The sequence below is a fragment of the Sminthopsis crassicaudata genome, chromosome X (genome assembly GCF_048593235.1).
Source record: "Sminthopsis crassicaudata isolate SCR6 chromosome X, ASM4859323v1, whole genome shotgun sequence".
NCBI classification, from domain to species: Eukaryota; Metazoa; Chordata; class Mammalia; order Dasyuromorphia; family Dasyuridae; genus Sminthopsis; species Sminthopsis crassicaudata.
In genome coordinates, this window is record NC_133623.1 from 37983457 (window position 1) to 38010151 (window position 26695).

Consider the following 26695-nt stretch of genomic DNA (forward strand, 5'->3'; position numbering starts at 1 on the left):
TGGTTTTAAATGATTAATTCTCTTGATTGTTTTCCTAATGTTTAACCATGCTTACATCCTTGGTATAGATCTTGTTTGGTAATAAGGAATGATTTCTTGGATAAATCACTGTGGTTTGACAAGATTTTATTTAAAATTTCTGAATTGATATTAGTGATATTGATCTCTAGTTCTTTTTGTGTGGTTTTTATCTTTCTCTGGTTTAGGTGTTACGGCTATATTTTTTTTCATCCCAAAAGGGGACTAATTATTTTTAGAACTTTTATTGAATTCTGCTGTGATTCCATCAGGACTAGGAAGTTTTCTCCCCACTTTGGTAGTCCTTCACAGTTAATCCTATTTCCTTTTCTGAGATTAGATTCTACTTGGTTTTCTGTAAGTTTGGGCATTTGACATTTTTCAAGTTATTGGCTCTATGTGTTTTGTATGTTCTATTTTGTTGGTACTGATTATTATTTTTGTTCCTTTTCTTTTGTTGTCATTGGTATTTTGGTGATTTCGTTTTCTGTCTTTTACAAATCATGTATAAATGTTTATTAATTTTATTAGTCTTTTCAGAGGACTGGATTTTAACTTTATCCTTTTAATAGTTTATTTCCTTTCTAATTTTTCATATCTCCCCTTCAGTACTTATTTTATGTTTATTTATTGGCATTCTAATTTTTTAATGCATATTTAGTTCATTACTCCTCCCTTTTGGCATTTTGTTAATACATGTTTCTAGAGATTTAATTTTTTCCTGAAGAGTGTTTTAGCTGCATACCAGATATTTTGGTATATTGTTGCATTATCACTTTATCTCAGATAATTATTAATTTTTAAACAATTTATTCTGATGGAAATGGAAATCTTCAATATAAAGAAGATCCAACTCTCTTCCAGTTGATCAAGGATGGACAGAAATAACTACACCCAGAGAAGGAACACTGGGAAACGAATGTAAATTGTTAGCACTACTGTTCTATGTACCCAGGTTACTTATACCTTGGGAAGCTAATAATTAATGTGCAACAAGAAAATGGTATTTACACACATATATTGTATCTAGGTTATATTGTAACACATGTAAAATGTATGGGATTACCTGCCATTGGGGGGAGGGAGTGGAGGGAGGGAGGGGATAATTTGGAAAAATGAATAAAAAAAATTAAAAAAAAATTCATGAAACTAAAATAATTTTAAAAGATGTTTACCAACTCGTTAGCTATTTAAAATTAGATTAAAATTCATATTTGTGCTAAATTTAATTGAATAATAAGACAATAAACTCAACGCATCTGAAAAAAAATTTTTAAACAGTTTGTTCTTAGACCCACTCATTATGTAGGATTTGATTGTTAATTCTCCATTTGGATCTCTGTGTTTTGTTTTTGGTGGCTGAAGCAATGGCTGTTTTTATTGTGTTATGGTCTATAAAGAATATATTAATTATTTTCACCTTTTTATATTTGTTTGCCATACCTCTGTGCTCTACAGTGTGGTCAATTTTTATGTAAAATTTCTAGATGGTGGTAGATAATATGTATATTTTTCCCAGTTCCATATATCAGATGTCTGAAGTCTTTTAACTCTAGTTTCTCTAGCAATTTGTTCAATTCTATATTTTCCTTTATTATTTATCCTACTATTAGACTTAAGCCAAAATGAGTGAGATATAGAAGTCTCAATCACTATTTTGTTGCTATCTATATTTTCTTGTACCTTTTTTCATTATGAATTTGGATGCTAACACATTTGGAGTATATAATTTTATTATTGATTTGTTTTCTGTGGTTTCTTTCAATGTGATTTAGTTTCCTTGTTGATCCCTTTTTATTTTTTGAATATTTGTTTTAATTTATCTAAAAGTGGGATTGAAACTCCTACTTTTTAAAATTCATTTAATGTATAGTTAAAAAACTTTTTCCACCCCCCCCATTTTGTGTGTCTGTTTTCCATTGTATTTCTTATAAGTGACAGATTGTAGGCTTTTGTCTTCTTTTTTAGTTTATCACTATTTTTCATTTTATTAGATTATTTAATCCATTGACATTTGAAGTTATTACAGTTAGAGTTCTATTTTTTCCATTTTCTCTAATACTGGCCTTTTCCAAGACTTTTTTTTGCCTTTTCTATGGTAAATAGAATCTTCCATTACAAAGTGGCCCTGTTTCCACTGATTCTTCTCTTCTCCCCTTAATTGCCTCTCATGTGTACCCCTTTCCATTGGGGCTTTGCTTATTCTTTTTTTTTTTCTTGCTTGCTTTTAACTGGTTATATAATTCTTCCCCTATTTTTTCCTTCTCTCTCAAGTAAATTTTCCCTTCACCTCTTCTTACACTAGTCCCATTCTTTGATTTTCATAATTTCATTTTTTGTATCCTTTTCCATAGAGGGCTTCTTAATTTTCACTATTCATCTATTATAATACCTCATATTTTGGTTCATATCCATTATAATTATCAAGTCTCTCACTATTTTCTGTATTCCTCATGCATTCATAACTTTCAAGATTTCCATTCTGGTCTCTCCCCTTTATGGTTTTTGCTACTGTTTTGTAGAGCTCACCCCATGGATTCTCTTCCATTGTGTCTCATTGCCCTAACAATGCCAATTCGATTGGAACCCTACCACTACCACATTCCTGATTATGCAGACCCCTTCTGCTTACCTTTTTTTTTTTACCATTTGCTTCAAAATTTCCTTCTTGGATCTATACTCTCTCACTTGAGTTGTTGCCTGTTGCCCTTGGGAGTTCCAACTTCCCTCACCTGATGCACTTCAAGTGATCTTGTCAAGTACCAAATCTTCTAGACCTAATGTAAGGTCCCTCTCTTCCTACCTGGAACATCTCTATGTTTACCCATGAAGGCATTCATCACTGGAAACCTCTTCCATTACCAGAGCAAAACCATCTTCCTCCCCTTCTTTTTTCAGTAATATACAGAAATGTTAATGATTTGTTTATTTTATTTTACATCCTGAGACTTTATTGAAATTTTCATTTAGTACTTTAGAAAAGAGTATAGGGTTCTCTAAGTAAACTGTTTCCCTTGCAGGAAAAAAATGCCTCCCCTCTCAATGATTATTCCTTCTTTAAAAAAAAAGACAAACAAACAAACAAACAAAAAAAACATTTCTTTTGCTAGTATTTTTAGCACTACATTGAATAATGATACCTTTGCTTTACCTACTCCTCATGAATATTAGAGAGGTCTCTAGTTTATCTTCAGTAAAGATAATGCTTCCTTAGTAGATATCTTTAACATAGAGAAGATCTAATCCAGTTCCAATTTATCAATGATGGACAGAATCAGCTATACCCAGAGAAGGAACATTGGGAAATGAGTGTAAACTGTTTGCATTTTTTTGTTTTTCTTCCCAGGTTATTTTTACCTTCCGAATCCAATTCTTCCTTTGCAACAACAACAACAAAATTCGATTCTGCACATATATATTGTACCTAGGATATACTATAACATTTTTAATATGTATGGGAATGCCTGCCATCTAGGGGAGGGGGTGGAGGGAAGGAGGGGAAAATTCGGAACAGAAGGGAGTACAAGGGATAATGTTGTAAAAAATTACCTATGCATATGTACTGTCAAAAATGTTATAATTATAAAATTAATTTAAAAAAAGATAATGCTTCTTTTTGGTTTTAAATTTATACTTATGATATTAAAGAAAAATCCATCCACTTCTGCTTTTTACTATTTATAGTAGAAATGGTTGTTAAACTTGTCAAAAGCTTTTTTCTATTGAACTTATTGGTAATAATTGTATGATTTTTGTTTTTGTTTTAATATTGCTAATTATATTTATAGTTTTCCTAATATTTAACTGGGGCAGCTCTGTCCTGGACCTAGAGTTAAGAGAATCTATTTTCCCAAGTTTAAATCTGGCCCCAGACGCTTAGTAGATGTGTAACCATGGGCAAGTCACTTCACCCTGTTTGCCTCAGTTTCCTCATCTGTAAAATGAGCTGGAGAAGGAAATGGCAAATCACTCTAGTGTCTTTGCCAAGAAAACCCCAGATGGGGCCATGAATAGTTGGTTACAACGAAACAATAAAACCATTTAACCAGCCCTACATTCTTAATATAAATCCAGCCTGTTTAGTGTATAAACATTTGTTTAACAATTATAGTTAACACTATACACCATTATACACTAACATTTGTTAGTGTATGAACATTTGTATAAAATTTGTTGTATTCTCCTTACTAATATTTTATGGGAAATTTTTGCATCAATAAAATATTGGTCTATTCCTTTCTTTCCTTTTATGGAAATTCCTATTAAGGAATTGATAGGATTCCCTTTTTTTTGAATAATATTTTTCTAATTTACATATAAATATAAACTTTTTTTTTAAATGTTGAGTTCCAAATTCCCCTTTCCCCTTCTCTCCTTTCCCTCCTGTTTCTTTACTGAGTGAAATTTATTTCTGTACTCCACTGTGTGTATGTGTATATGTAATCTCCCCTCCTTTGATCCATTCAGAGTAGAGAGCAAGACTTGTGCTATTTGGTTCCCCCCCCCACTCCCTTTCATGTTTTTTATCTTAATTTATGTGACAAAATTTTTTCTATCCTTCCTTTCTTTTCCTTCCTCATCTGGATTTTGGTTCAAATATTCCTTCAGGTTTCATAAATTCTTTCTATTTCTATGTGCTGTCTTGTTATAAGAGATTTGGGCAGTTTTTTAAAATGATATTTTGAAATACAATGTCTCATCTCTGTTTTTTGGTCAGGGTTTTCAAGTCATGCTTCTTAAACTATTTCTTCTCAATGTTTCCTTGGTCATTTTAAAAAATATATAATGTGCTTTACATTTTCTTCTATTAATCAACTATAATTTTCAGGAAATTCTTTTTTCTTGGGCAAGATTTTACATATCTTGTACCAAGATGTTAATTCTCTTTCAAAATTTTTTTTTGGTTTATTTTTCAACTTTTCCCCCATTTTTTTCCTCTAAACTCTTGCTTGGTCTTAAAAATAATTTTGAGATCTTGTATCATTAATTCCAGGATTCTAGTAGAATTTGTGCCCATACTGGATTTTTCTCTGAGTCAGTGCCTATAGCATTTTTAGATGCATTCTTTTCTTCTCAGTTTGTCTTGGGTTTCCCTGTCAACACTTTAACTCTTTGTAGTAAGATTGATTTTTATCTCCTCATTCTTCCAGTTTATTTTTTTACTTTGAACTTTATATTAGAGTCATATTCTGTGCAATTCTGGGGCATTGTCTATCAATTATTAAATCAATCAATAAACATTTATTGAGTGCCTACTCTGTCAGGCCCTGAGCTTAGTACTGGGGATACAAATGACAGTCTAATTTCAAGACTGAACTTTTCTCCTCTTTGAGGAGAACTTTGTTCTTCTCTCTCTGCTACTTTCTTTGAGAATTAAATGTTGCATTACTCCTATCTTTTTGAGATAGCTCAGCGTTGAGACCCATAAGCTGAATGATCTGGAGCAGAGTCTGATCATTGTCCTCCTTTGCTTCACTGCCCTAAATAAAATCGAAGCTTTTGTCTGTATGACTGCCCTAAGAAGAATGCGGTTTTGATTGCAGTCTTCAATTCATACCGCTAAAAAGAAGCTCCATTTTTTTTTCTCAATCACTCTAACACATCTCTTCCTCTGAGTTTTTTGCAATCCACACAGAGCTGTTCTAATTTTGCCATTTTTTCTTTTGCTTGTGTTTTATACATTATGTATTGTGAGTCACCTCCTTGTCTTCAGGGGAGGATAATGCCACCTAGCTGCTTCCAAATGAAATAATCAAATGAGATAATATTTATAAAGAACTTAGCATAGTGCCTGGTACATAGGTACTTAAGTGCTCATTTTCTTCCTTCTGTCATCTCCAAGAGAAAATTACTGCAAGTTACCTCAGCATTGAGGTGCAACCCATACATTTCCCTAGTGGATCTCCTGCCAATCCATAGACTGAACTGAGAATTCCTACAATACATAAGACATCCTAGTTTCTCCAGTCTAGGACACCTTAAACATTTTTCCCAGATGACTCCTTTTCACCCAAGAAATTTTTACTCAACTCTGGATATATAAAATAGGGACATAAATCAAGAATTTACTGATAATAAACCATAATTTTGCAACCCCCCCACATTGTTATGAGATTCCACAAGGGGTCTCCACCCACAGATTAAGAAGCTGAGCTCTAGTGGATTCTTGCATTACAAAGGGAACTCATCTTTTTCAATAAGAAAAGCAGGCTTACCTGAGAAAAAAAGCACACACTCAGGTGAGTCCTTAAAGGGTAAACTGAATCATGAGCCTTCAGATTTCAACTGAGATCTTAAATTATAAGCAGCTAGTAGTGCTGCCACCCACCGAGCCAACAGAGTCATTGCACGTGTTTGTAAATCTTGCTTCCTTTCTCTCTGTTAGGAGGTGAACTCAATTATTAACTGTCATATGGTTTTCCTTTCAAAACCTAGCCTACTAAGAATGGCAGTTGGCACTTTAAAAGTGAAAGAAAGCTTACTCATGCTGCTGGCTTCTTAGAACAGGAATATGGCTCCAAGTGATATTTTTTTCCTCTTCAGTACATTGAAATCTTAATTAAATAGGTATGTGACTTGTCTCCAGCCAGCTTATATTGACAAATCTCAAATAATTAGTAAAAACTTTAATATTTTTAATATTTTGTCCTACCTTTATTCCTAGTCTCACTACTAGTATCGAAGTAAGCAGAATTGACAGTTTCTAATGATCATCCAGATTTTAATTCATTGTTTTACATATGCTGAGAAATACTGCTGCTGCTAATAATCATATTCATAATAAAAACACTAAAAATAGTTGCTGACACAGAAGTAGAAGTTTTGAAAGCAGCTACTGTATGCTACCAAAAGATGGAGAAGGGGAGGCTAGCTTCCTTCCCCTCCATCAGGTTTTCCATTAGATAAAAGGAATGTATATCTCAGTCTTTTAGGAAAATACAAGGTGGATGGATTCTCTGAGAGTTGGCAACAGCTTTGTTCCTATCTTTCAGATGGTCACTGACCAGCTCTGCTATTCCTTTTCCTGCTCTGTGGTCTTAACTACTGTTAATGGGGAATACTAATGCCCAAATTCACTAAATGCCTAGTTCAACCCAGTTTTGGCTGTTCTGGCTCTATCCTCCACTGTTCTGCAGCAAGGGCTCCAATCCACTGTGCATCACTTGCCTTTCCAGACTTCTTAGACCTTACTCCCCAAACATACTCTTTGATCTAATGACTGATCCCCTAACTGTTCACTGCGCCTGGATTTGGACTTGGGTCCTCTGACTCCTGGACCATACTCTATGCACTATGTCATCTAGTTGCCCCATATATCTTTATTTTTACAAATTTGTTTCAGTTCATGTATATGTGAGAAATGAGGCTTTTATCAGAGAAATTTATTATAAAAATTCTTTTGTTTCCTGCTTCTAACTGTGGCTACATTAGTTTTGGTTTTTTACAAAACCTTTTTATTTTATTTTTATTTTTTTGATAATTTATTAATTTTATAATTATAATTTTTGACAGTAATTTTTTTACAACATTATCCCTTGTATTCACTTTTTCAAAATTTCCCCTCCCTCCCCTAGATGACAGCCAATCCCATATATATTAAATGTGTTACAGTATATCCTAGATACAATATATGTGTGTAAAACCAAATTTCTTGTTGCTCGGTAAGAATTGGATTCCGAAGTTATAAGTGACTTCCTGTGATCCCATAAACTCTTTCCTTATCCACAGATCTGACAATAAATTCTCCCATGCTCCCCTAATTTACTATATCACTTTTTATGTTGAAATCATTTATCCATTTTAACCTTATTTTGGCATACCATATGAGATATTGGTCTGTGCCTAGTTTTTGCCAAAGTGCTTTCTAATTTACCCAGCAATTTTTGTCCAATAGTGAGTTCTTGCTCCCAAAACTTGAATCTTTGGGTTTTTCAAATGTTATATTAGTGTGGTCCTTTATTCTTGTGTATTGTGCACCTAATCCACTGATCCTATTACTATTTCTTGCCAGTGCCAGATTATTTCCAAGATTAATGCTTTTTTGGGAAAGATTAATGCTTTTTAATACAAGCACATTTCATTTTATCGCATTGCTTTATTGTGGTTTGTAGAAATTATATTAAAAAACCAAATTGAAGATTTATGACCTTGCATTGATCAGTACCATTTTCCACAGCATATGATTACATCATGTCTCTGTGTCAAATTTTGCTGGTTCTTGCAGTATTTCAAACATTTTCACTATTATTAAATGTTATGGTGATCTGTGATCACTGGTATTTGATGTTACTATTGTAATTCTTTTGGAATACCACGAACCATGACCACATAAGATGGCAAATTTAATTGATTAATGTTATATCTGACTGGCCATTCCCCCATCTTTCTCCCTCTCCTAGGACCTTCCTATTCCTGACATATAACAATCATGAAAATATTACATAAAATTATTTGATAAAACAATGCCAGAGTTTGAAAGGATTGACTCCTATTTTGAAAGAAATTGTACTATGTATAAATTATTATCAAAAAGCATTGCATTCTGCAGAGAAATCTTTTAATGAATGGATGATTCTATGCAACAAACTGCATTGTTTTATTTTAAGGAATTGTTAAAGTGTCTCCAACTTTCAGCAACTATCACCCTGATCAGTCAATAGCCATCGACACTGAGGGCAAGACCCTCCACCAGCCAAAATATTGACTTGCTGAAGATGATGAGTAGCTTGCTCAGATTGGTATTGGCTTTTTTTTTTATCATAGAGTATTTTTTAAATTGTTAGGAACATTGTTTTTTATAGACATAATACTGTTGCACACTTAATATATTACATTGTAGTGTAAATATAACTTTTATATACATCTGAAAGCCACAAAAATTCATGTTACTTGTTTTGTTACAATATTTATTATAGTGATATGGAACCAATGTCATAATATCTCCAATGATGCCTGTATAGTTTGAAATTTGGTACTGCTAGTCTGCCTTTCTTTACATTTTAAAATTTAAATTCCTTGATTTTTTTTATTTTGTGTTCTTCAGATGAACTTTGTTTACTAGCTCTATATAATAATTAATTGGTAATATGATTAGTATGACATTGAATAAGTAAATTAATTTAGAGATAATTGTCTTTTTCATTATATTGGCTCAGCCTACTGATAAGGAATTAAGGTATCTCCACTTGTTTAGAGCTTTGAATTTTTTTTGTAGTTGTGTTTGTACAGTTTCTGTGTATATTTCCACAAATAGACTCCCATGTATTTTATACTATGCTCAGTAATTTTAAATGGAATATCTTTCTCTTGAGTTTCATCAATAATATATATGCTGATAATTTATATCCTGCAATTTCCAAAAGTTGTTAATTGTTTTGACTAGTTCTTTTAGTTGATTCTGTGGGATTCACTTAACTATAACATCATGTTGTCTGGAAAGAGTGGTAGCTTTCCTTATTGTCAATTTCAATTTCTTCTTTTTTCCCCCTCTCACTTACTGCTCTAGTCAGCATTTCTGGTACAATATTGAATAATAAGGGGTAATGATGAACATCCATGCTTCATATCTTATTTTATTGGGAAGGCTTTTTAGCTTACTCCCATGAACAATAATGCTTGAATTTTATTTCAGATCAATACTAACATTATAGGAAAGACTCCATTTATTCTTATGTTCTTAAGGGAAAAGGGTACTGTATTTTATAAATTTTTTTTTTCTGCATCTATTGAGATAATACTGAGTGTTAATATTTTTGTTTTTCATATGGTCATTCAAATTTATACTTTTCTTAATAGTGGACCAACCCTGATTTCCTGCTATAAATCCAATCAGGTCATAACATATGATTTTTTTTTTAATTTTAGGCTGGGGTTAAGTGACTTGCCCAGGGTCACACAGCTAGGAAGTATTAAGTGTCTGAGATCAGATAACATATGATTTTTGTGTTATGTTCCTGTAATAGCCTTCTTGTATTTTATCTCAAAATTTTGCATCATCATTCATTGAGGAAATTATTCTATGGTTTTCTTTCTTTTTGCTGTCCCCAGTTTATATATCAAAACCATATTTGTATCATAAAAGGAACTTGGTAGGATGCTTATTTTACCTATTTTTCAAATAGTTAATATAATATTGTAATTAATTGTTACTTAAATGTTTGATAGAATTCACTTGTAAATCCATCTGTTCATGGGGATTTTTCCTTGGGGAGCTCATTGATGGTTTCTTTAATTGCTTTTTAAAGATAGTGTTTTTTGTTTTATTGCTTCCTATGTTAATATTGGAAATTTAAAATTTTGCAAATATCCATCTATTTCACTTAGATTGTAGGTTTTACTGGGGATATTATTGGGCAAAGTACCTCCAAATAATTGGTTTAATTTCATTCTGGTACATCCACTTTTAAAATTTTTGATATTGGTAATTTGGGTTTTTAAATCAAATTAGCCAATGATTAATCTATATTATTAGTTTTCTTTTTTCATAAAACTAGTTCCTATTTTTATTTATTATTTCAATGTTTTAAAAATATCAACTTTATTAATCTTTCCTGCAGTTTTTCAGAGTTTAAAATTTGTTTAATTGGGGAATTTTAATTTGTTCTTTTTCTATTTTTTTCATTGCCTGCGCAATTCATTGATCTGCCCTATTTGTTCATTGATGTATGAATTTAGAAATATAAATTTTACTCTCCTTAGGCTTCATTCCACAATTTTGTTGTGTTGTCTCATTGTTATTATTCTCTTTAATTCAATGATTTATTGTTTCTATAAATGTATTTATTTAAAAGTTAAAATGTAAAATAAGAAAAAGCAAAATGGACAAAAAGACAGAAAAAGACAAAAACTTCAAAAAACTCATTGTTTTATGCCTAGCAGAACATCAGGGAGGATTCAAAATATGTAATAATAAATTTCCATTTTAAGAAAACATATGTAATAATAGAAGACATTGTATTCATAACTGACCATCTTTTCTTTGCTTCCTTTTAAGTTTTCTTTTGCTCTCTTCTGTATACTTTCACTTAATTCTTTTTCCCCCTTTCCTCCCTCTACCTCCCCCAAGCATGTTACAGTTAATCACAGATATATTTATATGTGTGCACAGATGCATATATATCTATATATCTATATATGTGCATCTTATATATAAATGTACACATACCTGTACACATTCTGGCACACACATATGAATTTTGTTTTTACTTTTAAAATTTCCTCTTTGATCTGGGGTTTTTGAAATTTAACAATGATATTTCTATATGTTTTCTTTGTAGGATCTCTTTGAAGTGGTGATGGATGCATTTTTTTCCATTTCTACTTTTCCCTATTTTTCTTTTTAGTTTTTCCTTAAACTTTCTCATTTGATGTTTAGATTTTTAAAAATCTTCTATGAATTCTTTTGGGGCAGGGAAGCCATTTATTGTTACTCTATGAGGAGGGAAGGTTTATTTTTTGTTGGTTTTTTTTTACTTCAGTATCCTCTTCTGAAGATAAGATCTTCTTCTGGTCTTCCCTTTTCTCCTAGTAACTTTCTATGGTTAAGTTCTTTCTCCTTTGTTCTGCCCTCTCTCACCTGGAATCCAAAAACAAGAACTTCAAGCTCATCTAAGTGCCCACAGCCAGCACAATGTCTGCCCTACTGCTTCTGCGTTCAATAGGTATCCTGTTCCTTCTTGCCCAGGGCAGTATCTCAGCAACCCAGCTGAGCTTTTCAGCAAAGGTGTTCCCACAGTCTTTGAAGACTCCAACTGACTCCTCTTGCTGTCCTGGAGCTCAAAGTTCCTGTGGTTCAGGCTGAGGCTATCTCTGAATCCTGCTAGCCTAAGGGTTCCCACTTGCTTTTTCTGTAGAGCTAGCCTAGAGGTGTTTACATTTCACATCAATTATGTTTTCCTGTGGTCCTATCTTCTGGGCTCCTCTGGTTGTCCTAGAGGGACCCCTGTTTTGCCCCAACATGTCTTTGTTTGTCAGCATTAGCCCTGAGGAATAATTTTGTTTGGTTTGTGAAGGAAATCTGGAGAGTATGAAATTTTCTGGTTTACTTTGCCATCTTCCCATAATTACCTCCACATCTCTTATTTCTTTGGGTTAGATTGGTTTCCAGCTAAATTGATTTATGCTTTCATGACTCTTTATTAAATGTAATTTTTATCACATTATGGTCTAAAAACTAAGTTAATAGTTCTGCTTTTCTGAATTTGTGTGTGAGGTTTTGCTCTGCTATTAGTCTCCTTGGGGTTGAAAACCTGCTCTCTTTCTATATAGAAGCTTTTAATAGTCCTTTTGATTTTTTTTTACTCTTTTTAAAATATTTTAATAGTTTTTATTTACCAGATATATGCATGGGTAATTTTACAACATTGACAATTGCCAAACCTTTTGATGAACTTACTTTCTTTTTTTTATTAATTTTTATAATTATAACATTTATTTTGACAGTACATATGCATAGGTAATTTTTTTTACATTATCTATTGTACTCCCTTTTGTTCTGAATTTTTCCCCTCCTTCCCTCCACCCCCTGCCCTAGAAGGCAGGCATTCCCATACATATTAAATATCTTATAGTATATCCTAGGTACAATATATATGTGCAGAACCGAATTTTGTTGTTGTTGCAAAGGAAGAATTGTGTTTGGAAGGTAAAAGTAATCTGGGAAGAAAAACAAAAAACAAACAAACAAAAAAATGCTCACAATTTACACTCATTTCACAATGTTTCTTCTCTGGGTGTAGCTGATTCTGTCCATCATTGATCAATTGGAATTGGATTAGCTCTTCTCTATGTTGAAGATATCCACTTCCATCAGAATACATCCTCATACAGTATTGTTGTTGAAGTGTATAATGATCTCCTGGTTCTGCTCGTTTCACTCAGCATCAGTTGATGCAAGTCTCTCCAAGCCTCTCTGTATTCCTCCTGTTGGTCATTTCTTACAGAACAATAATATTCCATAACATTCATATACCATAATTTACCCAACCATTCTCCAATTGATGGACATCCATTCATTTTCCAGTTTCTAGCCACTACAAAAAGAGCTGCCACAAACATTTTGGCACATACAGGTCCCTTTCCCTTCTTTAGTATTTCCTTGGGATATAAGCCCAGTAGTAGCACTGCTGGGTCAAAGGGTATGCACATTTTGATAACTTTTTGGGCATAATTCCAGATTGCTCTCCAGAATGGCTGGATTCTTTCACAACTCCACCAACAATGCATCAGTGTCCCAGTTTTCCCACAGCCCCTCCAACATTCATCATTATTTGTTCCTGTCATCTTAGCCAATCTGACAGGTGTGTAGTGGTATCTCAGAGTTGTCTTAATTTGCATTTCTCTGATCAATAGTGATTTGGAACACTTTCAAATGAGTGGAAATAGTTTTAATTTCATCATCTGAAAATTGTCTGTTCATATCCTTTGACCATTTATCAATTGGAGAATGGCTTGATTTCTTATAAATTAAAGTCAATTCTCTGTATATTTTGGAGATGAGGCCTTTATCAGAACCTTTAACTGTAAAAAATGTTTTCCCAATTTGTTACTTCCCTTCTAATCTTGTTTGTATTAGTTTTCTTTGTGTAGAATCTTTTTAATTTGGTGTAATCAAAATTTTCTATTTTGTGATCAATAATGGTCTCTAGTTCTCCTTTGGACACAAATTCCTTCCTCCTCCACAAGTCTAAGAGGTAAACTATCCTATGTTCCTCTAATTTATTTATGATTTTGTTCTTTATGCCTAAATCTTGGACCCATTTTGATCTTATCTTAGTATGTGGTGTTAAATGTGGGTCCATACTGATACATTGTTGGTGGAGTTGTGAAAGAATCCAGCCATTCTGGAGAGCAATTTGGAACTATGCCCAAAAAGTTGTCAAACTGTGCATACCCTTTGACCCAGCATTGCTGTTATTGGGATTATATCCCAAAGAAATACTAAAGAGTGGAAAGGGACCTGTATGTGCCAAAATGTTTGTGGCAGCTCTTTTTGTTGTAGCTAGAAACTGGAAAATGGATGGATGCCCATCAATTGGAGAATGGTTGGGTAAATTGTGGTATATGAAGGTTATGGAATATTATTGCTCTGTAAGAAATGACCAGCAGGAGGAATACAGAGAGGCTTGGAGAGACTTGCATCAACGGATGCTGGGTGAAATGAGCAGAACCAGAAGATCACTATACACTTCAACAACAATACTGTATGAGGATGTATTCTGATGGAAGTGGAAATCTTCAACATAAAGAAGATCCAACTCACTTCCAGTTGATCAATGATGGACAGAAATAACTATACCCAGAGAAGGAACACTGGGAAGCGAATGTAAATTATTAGCACTACTGTCTATCTACCCAGGTTACTTATACCTTTGGAAGCTAATAATTAATGTGCAACAAGAAAATGGTATTTACACACATATATTGTATCTAGGTTATATTGTAACACATGTAAAATGTATGGGATTACCTGCCATTGGGGGGAGGGAGTGGAGAGAGGGAGGGGATAATTTGGAAAAATGAATTAAAAAAAAATGTGGGTCCATGCCTAGTTTCTGCCATACTCATTTTTTTAAAAGCCTTTAGGGTCTGCCTTCAGGGCAAGGAGGTTACCAGCTTCCTCTGCAGAGCAGGGATAGATATATGGATAGTAGCTGCCCTGTAAATGGGCTGCAAAGAGCAGCTGAGCTAGGGAAGTGACTAGGCCTGGGTACCAAGGGCCAGGCTGTGTAAGTGCTCTTTCCAGGAGCCCCACTGTGAGGATTAGCGACTACCTTGAGGCTAGAGGCTGAGCAGTGAAATTATCACTGCCCCCCACAAAAGCCCACTTTGGGTATTAGCAGTTGCCCAGCAAACCGCTCAGCACCAGAAGTGTCTCTGCCTAGGGAGCTTAATTGAGCTGGGGAAATTTCATTGCCCCAGGCTGAGCCCCCTACCGTGCAGATTAGAGGCTGCCCCAAGCTGTGCCCCCTGCTGTGCAGATTTGTGACTGCCCTCCCCAAAGCCCCTAGTTGCAGAATGCCACTGCAGAGCTGTATTATAGTCTGTGCTGAGTCATTTCAGGTCCTGAGTGGGCACAGCAAGATCCTGTAAGGCTCTGGTGTTCTTCAGAATACCCTCTACTCTAGGCTCTAATTTCTCTGCTGGTACACTACTCTGCAACTAAAGAAGAGCAGTCATCCTATGGCAGAGAGCTCTTTGTAACCTTTCAACCACGGAACATCCCCCCCCCCCCAGCTCCCGGTTTGCTCCAAATGCTAGCCTCTCATTCTATCCCTGCCTGCTTCTGGTCTGTTCCCTCAGCTCAGGACAAACCTTTTCTGGTGATCTTCCAGAATATCTTTGGCTGGTGAATTGTTGCACTTCCAGTCTTCATGAATTTCACCAGCCAGTGCCATTTTTGAGGCTGAATTTAATAATTGGTAATGAGGGTATGAGGCAGGCTCAGAAAGCTGCTTGTGCCTTTTCTTCCATCTTGACTCTACCCCCCAGTGTATTCTTTCAATTTCTATTTTACCTTTTGAATCTATTGGGGCATTTTTTCTTGATGATTTCTTGAAAGATTATGTCTAGCCCCCACCCCTTTTTTATCATGACTTTAAGGTAGTCCCAATAATTCTTAAATTAATTCTCATCATTCTATTTTCCAAATCATTTTTTCCAGTTATTTCACATTTTCTTCTAATTATCACTCTTTTGATTTTGTTTGAATCTTTCTTGATATCTCCTAGAGTCATTAACTACTTTCCCAATACTAATTTTTAAGGAATTATTTTCTTCAGTGAGATTTTGTGCCTCTTTTACTATTTTACCAATCTTAATTTTTATGGAGTTTTTTCCTCCTTTAAGGAATTTTCACCTCCTTTTCCATTTGGTTAATTTTGTGTACATTACAAAATTGCTTAAATAACTTCTTTTAAAAGTTCTCCTTGGTGAATTTTTGGCAACCCTTTTATCATTTGGCCAATTTTTATTTTAAAGTGTTATTTTCTTCAGTATTTTTGTGCTTCTTTTACCAAACTGTTAATTCTGTTTTCATAATTTTCTTGCATCATTTATTCTTTCCACCAATTTTTCCTTTATTATTAATCTCTTTAACTCTTCTAACATTTGGGTTCCGGCCCAAGTAGTATATTTCTTCAAGTCTTTTTTTCCTGAGGCATTTGGGGTTAAGTGACTTACCCAGGGACACACAGCTAGGAAGTGTTAAGTGTCTGAGGCCAGATTTGAACTTAGGTCCTCCTGACTTCAAGGCTGGTGCTCTATCCACTGTGCCACCTAGTTTGCCCCTTATTCAAGTCTTTTTAATAGATGTTTTCACATTGTTGTGTTCATCTGAGTTTGTCTTGGCCTTTCCTACCATCATAATAGGTGTGTGTGGTCAAATTCTTTTGTCGTTATTGTTTGATCATTTTCCAGTCCATTTCTTGACTTTGAACTTCATGTCCAACTTTGGCTCTCCTCACCCGGGACTGGGGAGGCAGGCTTTTTTGTACTGCTGTCTTCTTGGAGATAGACACCTGCACTTCAATGATTCTGGAAGAGAGAGTGAAGCTGATGGCTTTGTGTAACTCCAACTTCCTTAAATTCAATTCGCACATGAGTCAAGACATCACTGGATGATGTCATTGACCCTATTAAAAAATTAGGGTCAAAAAGTTTTGGTACTTCTAAGGTGACATGATCCTGGGAGAAGTATGGTTATAGCTTTTGTAATCTGCATTCTTATCTTTATCTCTGGAGGATCTGTGGTCCCCTGCAGCTGCAGGTGCTAGCTCTTTGCTCTGAACTATGATTTGGAACTGCATGTGAGCAATAAGTTTGCCAGTCAGTGCCTGCTGTACCCAGCATCAGCAAAGGATTGTCTATAATCTCTTCCTGACCTCCTTACTGTCTCTGGGCTACGAGCTTCTGAAGCTACCCCAGAAAGATTCAAACTGATTACAGATTAAGTATTCTTTCCCCTATACAAACCACATTGTGACAGTGACAATTAGTATCTGGGTCTCTGGTCTTACAGGCCAGTGCCTTTTGTATTCTTTTGTCCAAGATAGTTGAGGTGTTAGTTTTATATATAATGCTTTTATATAATACATTTACTTTACAAGTCATTAACGTCATTGCTACATTGCAAAAAAAAAAAAAGTGAATCCCTGTTAAAATTGTGCTCATTTCATGATTTGGCATTCTTAAGTTTCAGTATAAAATAATTCTTTATGTAATTCATGTAGTAGCTTAATCTATATGCCTTCTAGCATTTATCATATAGGTGGTGTAGAGAGAGTGCTACATTTAAAGTCAGGAAAACCTGAATACCTTCATCAGACATGTACTAGCTGTATAATCATGGACAAGTGCTATCTTTATCTGTTTTTTTTTTCTTCTGTAAAGTGGGGATAATAATAACACTTAAGTCTTAGAATTGTTGTGAGGTTTAAATGAGACAATATATGTACAGCATATTGCAAAAGAAAACTACCATATAAATGTTTCTGTTATTGAACTAATTTATTATTAAATTGGGCTGTTTCTTTGACAAGTATACAAAAGAACAAAGTCAATAGCTACCCAATAATTGTCACAAAGCAGGATAAAACTTTATTTTTCCCCAGAAATAATATTCCAAAGGCCAGTAAGTTTGAGTGCTTCCAGGAGAAGAAGAAAGTAACTAATGATGCCAGGAAAATGCTTTATTAGCTTGTTTTGATCTTTTCTTATAATGTAGTTGCAAGATTTTGATCTCCTCTGTTATGTCTCTATTTTGAGTTTTTTTGTTCCATGTGTAATTAGTTTGCTAGTGGATTAATGTAACTAAAATCTAAAAAAATTCTTTAGAATTCTATTCTAGTGTATTCATCACCTTTTCAAAATTATTTGAGATATCAATGCTGAATTTTGTTTCATCGTTAGATATGATTTTAGATTTAGTGCCTTCAAATTTTTTCTCTTAGTTTTTTTTTTTTTTTTTTGCAGTTCCTTGATTTCATTTCCTATTGTGTTTATCTTTGGTTTTGAATGACTTTCTTTTAAAAAAAATAGATTGCCCATTACTGACTGATAGTATGTTACTGTATGACTTAGAAATGAAAGCTCTTGACCAAAAGCAATATGAAGTGCAGCTAACTGGCAATTTTTTTTCTAGTTTGTATATATAATACTTGCACATATTGAAAATATTTATTATTTTAGCTGATATTATGTATACTCATGATATTCCTGTTTAGTGCAACACACTTAAAGAATTTCCATCTTGTTCCTTGAAAATAGTGACGCCGAGTCCTCAATAGCTTACTTTCTTCATTTCCTTCTCAGTGAAAACTTTAGTCTCTCTATCCAAAGGATCAAGAAAAAGTACAAAAGATCCTTGTTGTCCTGTATGCTACTTGATAAGGTTTTCAGTGATTCTATACAAGGTCAACTTATCACCTAAAATGTTCGTTTATAAAAATTTTTATAAAAAGCAACCATTCTATTCACTTGTGTAGTAGCCTGTTTTTTATTTTATTTTTGTTCATATAATCCAATATTTCTTAGATTTTTTTCCTCCTTGGTCTCTTTTTTAGTTAATTATTTTTGCTGTAAGATACTTTATATTTTCTTCTGTTTTCTGCCATTTGATTCTCTTTTAATATTTCTTGTTTTCTCATGGAGAATGTTTGGTGCATTCTAATTTTTTTTTAAGAGTTTATTGGTCAGGCAGCATTTTGTATCTCTTTTATAAAGCTTTTAATTCTCTTGCCAGTTCTTTATTTCATAGCTCTTATTTCCTTTCTGCTTTTTTCTCAAGAAACTTCATTTCATTTTTGAAAAATTTTAACTCTTTTTTTAAAACTCCTGCTTCATTTCTTCAGCAATTTTTGTTGAGTATGTACCCAATCTTTGTTTTCCTTTGAGGCATTTAGGGTTAGATTTTAAAATATTTTGGAGTTCTTCTCTTTGTCTTGTGTCTTGAGCGTCTCCGCTACCATTAATAGCTTTTTCATGAAGGATTGTTTTCTTTGTTTACTCATTCTTTGAATCTACTTCCTGACTTTAGAGATGATGTTAGGGGGCATGTACTCCTGGAGAGAATGTCTGAGCGAATCTTGCTCCTATTTTCTTGGGATTATTGAATATTGTGCTATTCCAGAATTTCAGGGACAAGTCAGGCTGAGAATCTACAAGATTTTAGTGTTTCCAAAGTGGTCTGATTCAGGGTAGAGTCAGATCACATCCTCTTGTATGAGCTCTGCAAATTTTTGACGTAGGATTGGGATTTAGCAACAATAGACTGCTACTGAACTAAGACTTTCACAGCCAGGTAGAAATATTTACTGGTTCATAGTGACAGAACTGTAGGCTCTCATTCTCCCTGGAAGTCTTGGTCTGGATAATCTTCTGCAGTTTTGAGACTGAACTAGAAGCTCAAAGTGAAAGCTGTATCTACAGCTGGGACCTAAGTCACACAGCTGCTGCTTGCTTTTGAACTTGCCTACTTCCCCTGCTCTCAACTTGGAACTTCATGACTGGACACAAGTCCCTTTCTTCCCCCTCTTAGTTCATACAGGATCTGTGAATTAGACTTGGGTAGTGGGCAACAGAGCTGTCACTTGACACCTGTTCCTGTGATGGTACTACACCATATGTCTGGAAATGCCTTGGTAGGGTAAAGAAACCAATTTGTGCTTGGTATATAGCCTTACTGACTGTACTAAAGTGGTCTGTAGCTGGTATGTTCCCAGGCAGACCTTGTTCTCTGTGTCTGTAGGTATCTAATTTTGTTTCCCTGTGTTGATATAGTTGGAAAATTGATTCAGTGTGACTTTTTCTTGAATTTCCCCATCAGTGGTTAATTTTCTAGGCTTATTTGGAGGAATTTCCTAGTCAGGAATAGTTTGTTGTACTTTTTGCTATTCTACCATGTAAATATCATCTTTTATTATCATTTATTATTGTCAAAATCAATGTTATTATCTGTTGTTTTGATCTTTTTATGGGATTCAAAAAAAAAAACAAAACAACTTCTCTTTTAAAATGCCATATTGTACTTTTTTTGTATTTAATGTTCTTTGGACATAGGTGAATTAAGTAGCTGTTCTTTATAGCTGAATAAAAGTATTAGTTTACAATCTCTACTTTTTTATATTCCTTTGAAAGCACTTTTGGTCTAATTTTACTGATAGAAAAATAGGTATGATATGTAACCTCTCTCAGAAGTTTTTTGATCTATGTAACTCAAAATGGCGTTTTTGATATGCTAATATTTATTAAAAACATTTTTCAAAACTGATAATGAGAAAAGCAAATCAAAATATTAATGAGTTTTTACAACACACCAAGGAAACTGGCAAAGATTACAAAAGACGGGAGTAGTCAGTGTTGGAAGGGTTATAAAGATGTATGTACTCTGGTGCCTTGTGAAAAATATATTTTTTAAAAACAATTTGTAATTTTGCAAATAAGGTAACTAAACTATTAATACCTTTTGATCTATATATTTGATTCCTTACCTTATGGTCCAAGTATACTGTTGAAAATAAGAAATCCATGGGTAGGTGATCATTAATAGAGCCCTGGCAGAGAAAAGGCAAGGGCTTATCTGAACTCTCCCACATTCCCTTTCAAACTATTTTAAAATAACACCTCAAAATTAATTCTGGAGTGTCACAACTCATAAAAGGATGGGATAAAATAATTTTCCAGATCAAGACAACTTAGAATGTTAAAAGGAAAAGTCTGTCATGCTGAGGTGTGAGTGGAGCACACACTACCTCTGTCTGAGCTTTAGTGAGCCAATATCAGGCCTTGGGGGCAACAGTGGCTTCCAGATTGCCCAGTTTTATGGAAAATGGAAGAATTTATGATCAAACAAGAGAGAGCATTTATCATATACAAAATGGATAATTTTTATTACATCAAATTTTAAAAGTTTTGCAGAAACAAAACCAGTGCAAGGAAAATTAGAAGAAAAACAAAAAACTAGGAAACAATTTTTATATCAGGTGTTTCTGATAGAAGCCTTATTTCTCAAATATATAGAAGAGTGAGTCAAATTTATAAGTATTAAAGTCATTCTCCAATGCTTAAATAGCCAAAGGATATGGATAGTCAGTTTTCAAATAAAAAAATCAAAGCTATCTATATTCATATGAAAAAAATGCTCTAAAACACTATTGAGTAGAATAACGACAGTTAAATCATTTCTGAGGCATTACTTCACACTTATCATATTCGCTAATATGATAGAAAAGGAAAACGATAAATGTTGGAGGGGATGTGGGAAAATTGGGACATTAATTCATTATTGGTAAAATTGTGAACTGATTGAATCACTCTGGAGAGAAATTTAGAAAAATACGTAAAAGGGCTGTAAACTTGTGCATACCCTTTGATCCAGCAATACTTACTACTGATCCAAAGATATTTTAAAAAGAAGAGAAGGGACCTAATTGTGTAAAAAATATTTATAGCAGCACTTTTTGTGGTGGCAAAAAATTGGAAATTGAAGGGATGCCAATTAATTGGGAAATGATTAAACAAGTTGTGATTTTTTTATTATAATGGAATACTACTAGGTTATATAAGAAATGATGAATAAGATCCTTTTAGAAAACCTGGGAAGTTTTTTGTAACATTCACACTCTTTTCCTCTTCTACCTCTGTTTCTAGATTTTGCTAGCATATCTCAGCTACCTGCTCAGCCTGGAAGTTTTGGTGGCATCTATGGCCTTTTAACTCTGGAATATCCTTCTCTTCTTAGATCTTCTTCTACTAAAGGTAAGTTTCTCCTGGAATCTCCTTTTCGAGGCAAGTTCCAGGATGATCATTCTTTGCTCTTATATCTCTGCTTCTGACTCTCCAGACTTTACCACCATGCCCCTGTGGGACGGTATTTTGCCACTTCCATCACTCCTCTTTTTCTGGTCTCATTTATAAATCATCTACCTGTATTTAACCTATCTTTTTGAGGGGGCAGAGACTGCCTTTCTTTTTTATTGTAATTGTGTCTCCTGTGCTTGGCATACTGACTTGCATATTAATTAACTTGTGTGCTTAATTAATATTTTTTACTTGATTTGAATGAGTATTGTCTGGAAAATTGTGGGCAACATTTTAGTTTGTAATAATGCTTTGATTCCAGTTCAGGTTATTTTTTGGGTTCTCCAGGATGTTTGAGGTCTCTGTAAGTCTATCATTTGTAAGTCTACTTAAGATAGCAAGCTTCTGTTGAAGCTGTTGTCTAATTCTAAGTACTAAATTATGTCTTACTGGTATCAAGCAAGTTAAAATCATTTTTTTTAGTTCTAGTCTAAAGTTTTTTTCAACTTTTCCCATTTTATCTTTGCCCTAAGTGCTTTTTCCTAGAAAACTTTTTAAAAGATTATGAGTAAAAACTGGGAAATGAATTAAGGTGGGGATAATCACGTTTCAAAGTATTTTTCATGTGTAGTTTGTTCCACACCCTTCACCCATCTCCTGAAGGAATTCAAGTTAGTACTGATCTAAAGGCAGTACCTTCTTTTTCCAATTTTCTGAAGGTGTTAGGATATTGATCAGAAGGAGGAAGTTCCTCTGATTACTTCAGGTAACCCATATGATCAGCTCCAGGGAAGCCATAAGGAGAGTGGCTGTAGAAAAAATGTTTCTTCATGGTTTTTACTGAGAGATTAATTATTTCTAGATGAAGCACACTGTTGTTTCTAAACTGAGTTTTATCATTACAGCATTCATATAAAGGTTACTTCCAAATGTCTTAGGTTAGATACATGTTTGAGGATTTGAGAGGACAAAACTTGGTTTGCATTTCTCTATAAAGCTTAAATACATCTGGACTTAGAATGGTCTTAAATCAATTAAGATATTTTTGTCAAACTCTTGCTTATAACACAAAATATTGCATTAACAAATTTTTTCTTTGACACAAGGTATTTTATAGATAAGTTTTTAAGTCCTTATAGTATTATTACATTATTTACTCCATTTCTTGCCCAATCTATATTGATCACTAAGTCTAGGATACATAAGGATGATGCTCTTTCTGTAGTTTTTTTGCGGTAATGACATGGTGTGGTATTTCCATCCTAAACCACTCCATGTCAATAAATAAATTCATATGACTCATTAATTGTTGAGTTTTTCTGTGCAGATATGAGTTGTTGAGCTCATTTAGATAAAAGTCTTTGGGGAAATTCTTTTGGTTTCACTCTTGGGATTGATTAATTTAATATACTCCATCTTAAGTTAAGGGCAGCTAGACAATACAGTGGATAGGACACTGGCCTTGAGATAAGGAAGACTCATTTTCATGCATTCATATCTGTTCTCAAATATTTGCAATCTGTGTAACCCTGGGCAAGTCACTTAACCTATTTGCCTAAGTTACTCATCTGTAAAATAAGCTGGAGAAAGCATTCTGGAACCTTTGTTTAAAAAAAAAAGTCCAAAGAGGGTCACCAAGAGTTGGACATGACTGAAAAAACAAATAAACTTAAGTGATCTGAAGGTAAACTACTTTCAGTTATATTCAGCAACTGCAGTCATGTGTTCCTGTTATTCTTTCTAATTCCTTGATAAAGTGATGTCTATTTATTCCATGAGTATTTATGTAGATTTTTTTTACATGTTTGTCATGAGCTTAGAAGATGTTTCTTAATATTCTTGCTCCATTTTGGAGTGCAAGTGCTGTTTATTTCTTTGGCTATCTTAGGATTATAGGTCCTATGCTTGTTAATATTATAGGGATTTTTGTTAGATAATTTTCCCAGTATGTTGCAAGCCATATTACAACCCCAAAAGTGCACATTGTAACTGATATTGCTTTAATGTTAATTGCTTTTAAAATGTTCAGTTTTGATTTTTGAATGTACTATGACTTTATTTAAATTTAAATATTTTCCCAATTACAGATAAAACTATTTTAACCTTTTTAAAATTTTAAATTCCAAATTCTGTTCTATGCTTACTCCTATTCCCCATCATTGAGAAAGCAAGCAGTTTTCTAAAGGTTGTACATGTACAGTAATGAAAAACATTCCCATATTAGTCATATAATGAAAAAAAAACATGGACAAAAGGGAAAAGAAAATAAAAACCTGGTATCTTTTGATCGGTATTCAGATTGCATTAGTTATTTCTCTGGTGGATATAATTTTTCATCACAGATGCTTCAACATTATTTTGGATTTTTATATCGCTGAGTGTAGCTCAGTCATTCACACTTGATCACTGTACAATGTTCTCCTGATTCTACTCTGTCTGCTTTGCTTTAGTGAATATAAATCTTTCCAGATTTTTCTGAAAATATCCTGCTCATTATTTCTTATAGCACAGTATTATTCCATAATAACCATAGCTTGTTCCGCCATTCCCCAATTGATGGATATCCCCTTGATTTAAAATTGTTTGGCACCACAAAAAGTGCTACTATAAATATTTTTATATATGTAGTCCTTTTCCTTTTTTCAAATGTCTTTGAGATACAAAGTAGTGATACTCCTTGGCCAAAGGGCACACAGAGTTTTATAATCCTGTGGGCATAGATCTAAATTGTTCTCCAAAATTATTATATAAGTTTGCAAACTCCACAACAGTGTATCTTTGTCTTATTCAAAGATATCAAAACTACTGTAACATTTTTTTCAGGTTTTAATTTTCTTGCAATATAGACTACTACATCAAGTTTTGTTTTGTTGTGTTTTCTAAAAAATACATACCTGCAAAGTCATCTTAAAATTAATTTCCTGGGGAAAATGAAGCAGAAATATTATGTAAATTCATTCAGAAAAGCAGGCAATCATGTTAATGCCCTCAAATCTTGAGAACCAATATACCCACTGAAATTTGTTTTCTTTTTTGATTTTCAGCATCAATTTAAAAAAAATTCCTTGGCCTTGATTCAAAACCTTATAGTCTCCATCCTTGTTTGTATATAGTTAAAGATACATTTAAAAGTCAATTGATATTATTTGTCCATGATGGTTATGCCATTTCATCATACCAACTCATCTTAGAAAGAAACAAGGTTGACATGTGAAAATCCTTCAAACTCTGTTATATCTATCCTGATTATCTGGGCATAGTGGTACAGGTTTGCTCATGATTATTGCAATAAGAATATGCAAATAAGAGAAAATATGGCAAAATTATGAGAACACAATTAGTTTATTAGCAATGGATGGCATATTAATAGACTGGTTATAATACCAGGACGTTTATGCAGAATAAAAAGCATTCTTATAGTATAAAAGATGACTATATCAAAACATATATTAATGAAATTAGAACATATTCATAATGTTGATGCATATTCATAGGCCATTTGCTATTTTGAGCTCTTGGGTATGTTGAGGTATGACAGGGATTTTTGTGGGCATGATAGTCTTCCGTCTATTTGGTTATGGCTTTATACTAGCCAATCTTAATATTATATATGTATTGAGCAAGCTGGACAGTTATGTATTTGTAGTAAGTATGATTGGGAGTATTAACTTTGCCTGATACAAAAGGAAATATTTCTACGAGATGAGATAATGTTGATCCAAGCTCAGCATTAGGGTCTCAGCTTGGCAATTTAGGAATTAGGAATTTAGTCTCTGACTATATCTCTTAATCCAAAAGCTATCTGAATTAGGCCTTATAAATTAAAATAATTAATCAGTTTAATCAATACTAACTTGATTAGAAATTGTTTCTTTGAATTTCTGCCTTTGATGATCAAGGAAATTGATTTCTTTATGGATCATTTCAAGAGACAATCAAATTAGTTCTATTGCACAGGATTTTCATGATCAAATCTCCCCAAAATTCTCTTTGACTGTGCATGGTTAGAGTCAATGTCCAATTTCTACTAATTGGTCTTTAGATGCCTCTAACGAAATAACAAAAGTTGCCAAAATACTCAGCTTCCAAGATTGGGATCTGTTCATCATCTAAAGTATTCTTTGTATTTCCAGACTAACAAGTTTCTTACTTCTATCCATACCAACCTGAAGAAATTTCTTGAGATGACAAATTCTTCTACTAAAACTAGTGATTTTACATTCATTATTTTTTTAACATAAAATTGTAGACAAGAATAGGCACCTATGATTCGGCAGTTTTTTTGGTGAAACTGGTGACAAGACCTAATGTCTATGAAACTCAGTGAACAGATTATGACTATGAAGAATAAAGACAGCATTATTCATTACCTATTACCATAAGAGAGGGCTATGCAAATGGCTTTCAAACTGCTCGTAACATTTGATCCAGCAGTGTCTCTAGTGGGTCTATATCCCAAAAAGATCAAAAGAAAAAGAAAAGGATCCACATGTTAAAAATGTTTGTGGCAGCCCTTTTTGTACTGGCAAGGGACTGGAAACCGAGTGGATGCCCATCAGTTGGAGAACAGTTGAATAAGTAGTGATGGTATATGAATGTGATAGAATTTTACTGTTCTATAAGAAATGATGAGCAGGCTAAGAAAATTCGTGTATTTTGAAAAACAAAAAGCTATTATTGTTTTTAAAAGAATTTTTAAAAAAGATAAGAGATGGCTTTGGGTAACTGTACTAGGATAGATAGCATTAATAGAATATCATTAGTTTCAAAAAATGACTAGGAAGTTTTACTGATTAAAACCATATTGCCTATGACCAGCACATTGAAAAAATTTTCAGAGGGCAGTCCTGTTTGGTAACTAAACTAAATATAATATAATAAA